General features: G+C 43.1%; 1 pseudogene; it reads left to right on the top strand.

Annotated features, from left to right (window-relative positions):
- The first annotated feature begins 310 nt into the window (after window positions 1-310).
- LOC110330848 lies at window positions 311-817 on the top strand (annotated as a pseudogene).
- Window positions 818-2,359: the final 1,542 nt, after the last annotated feature.

The raw sequence follows: 2,359 nt of genomic DNA, 5'->3' as shown, positions 1-2,359 counted from the left end.
TTTTAAAAAGAGGGGGTGAGTCAAATATCACTGTTTTCTTCACAGTGGTGTCAGCCAACACATTTTCATAACACTCCTGTCCCAACACTTAAGAAATTGGACCAGAATCCCCAGTTTCAAGAACCAGATTCACAAGCCCAGAAGGTTGACTTATTCAGTACAAGTAATTGGAGATATAAACAAACTTTGCAGAAAATGAAAGCCAGATAGTTGTTAAGCATTATTTCCAAATGCTTCACTGGGCTATGTTAGAAATGTAATTTAAAATCACTCTGGCTTTCCTCTGGCAGCAACCATGAGGTGAGCCACGATGGGTGCATACAAATATGTCCAGGAGCTATGGAGGAAGAAGCAGTCCGAAGTGATGCGCTTTCTTCTGAGGGTCCACTGCTGGCGATACCCCCAGCTCTCTGCACTGCACAGGGTTCTCCGCCCCACCTGGTCTGATAAAGCTCGAAGACTGGGGTACAAGGCTAAGCAAGGCTATGTCATTTACAGGATTTGTGTCAGCCATTGTGGTCACAAATGCCTTGTTCCTAAGGGTACCACTTACGGCATGCCTGTCCAGCATGGTATTAACCAGCTTAAATTTGCCCAAAGCATTCAGTCTGTTGCTGAAGAGAGAGCTGGGCACCACTGTGGAGCTTTGAGAGTCCTGAATTCCTACTGGGTTGGTGAAGATTCCACATACAAATTTTTTGAGGTTACCCTCATTGATCCATTCCATAAAGCTAGCAGAAGAAATCCTGACACCCAGTGGATCACCAAACCTGTCCACAAGCACAGAGAGATGCGTGGGTTGACATCCGCTGGCTGAAAGAGCCGTGGCCTTGGAAAGGGCCACAAGTTCTACCACACTGTTGGTGGTTCTCGCCGTGCAGTCTGGAGAAGGCGCAATACTCTCCAGCTCCATCGTTACCGCTAATACATGTGATATCTGTAAAATTCATATCCAATAAACAATTTAGAACAGTCAAAATAAAATCCACTGTGAAGTGTTTTCCTTTTTAACCCTTGGATGACTAAGGTCTTGCAGCTTGAAAATGCCAATTCATGATGAGCAGGTTGTTGGAGGAAACATGCATACATCAGTACGTTCCTGTGGAAGCTAATAGGACACAATCTGTCAAATGTCCAAAAGTTGACTTCTGTTGACCAGCAGCTACATTCCCAGGACTTTATCTTTCAGACTTTTTGGGCACGTGTGTGACACATCACAGGTACAAAGCAGTTCATGGCATTCATTTGTTTAAGGTCTCACTGATGCCCAGGTTGACACTGAACTTGTAGTCATGTGACTTTAGCCTGCAGAATCCTGGGACTATTGGCTTGTGCCTCCAAACCCAGCATCTCCTTGTTATCCTTGATACGGGGTTTTAAATAGCAAAATATTAGAAACTTTTAAGTTACCACCAGTTGATGAGTAAATTAATTGCATCACACAATATAAATAATACCACTGCAAAACAAACAAAGAAACAAAAAACAGGGAGGACTAATGATTTGATGGGGAAACCTTTAAGTTCTATTATTATAAATGAAGAGCAGTGAGAGCCGGAGACACAGCTCAGTGACATTAGCCAAGACAGTGTAAGGACCTTGGTTCTATCCCAGGAACTGACATAAAAAAGCAGGATGGACCTCTTACTCCAGGACGCTTCAGACGCTCAGACACTGCTTGGCCAGTGAGCCTGGATGTGCATGCAGCACAAGATGGAAGTGAGACTGATGGCTGACCACATGTGCACTGTGTCCTAAGCATGCCCCCTCCAATAATAATAAATTTAATTAAATAAATAAAACGCAGAAGGTGAGAGAACATCACTAACATCCATGGGAGACGCAAAAGATAATAAAGGAAAAGTAATCTTTCCTTCTATGGAAAATGGATTCTTTTCTCATACAATACATCGGAGAAGGGAAAATCCTCCTCACCACCGACCCCGGAAAGCCGAACCCAGCATCGGGAGCTGGGTGGAGAGGACAGCTCTCTCTTCTGTGCTGTTTTAAATTTTGAACTATGTGAATTTTAAGAAGTAGGTTCAAATTTGACTAATTTTACCTAAATGGTAAGAAACCTATGGTAGGTGTCCTACATTCCAACAGGTGACTCATACTGTAGAGGAGACACCTCACCCCACCAGAAAATAAAACATGAACAGAGTAATCACTTGTCCCAAATCTCTCAGGGGCAGACTTTCTCATTTTATCTACTCAAACAACTTTACCCCTCCTGAAGACACCATACCAAAACTATACCAGATTTTCTCAAAATCAAGCCCAATTTAGGACTCTATCAAACCTCTGCTTCAGGGAGTCCCGATTCAAACCTGTAACAATAATGAAAAGCCCAAGGTTT

Source organism: Mus pahari, chromosome 13, assembly GCF_900095145.1.
Source record: "Mus pahari chromosome 13, PAHARI_EIJ_v1.1, whole genome shotgun sequence".
Lineage (NCBI taxonomy): Eukaryota > Metazoa > Chordata > Mammalia > Rodentia > Muridae > Mus > Mus pahari.
This window is presented reverse-complemented; position numbering and strand designations above follow the sequence as displayed.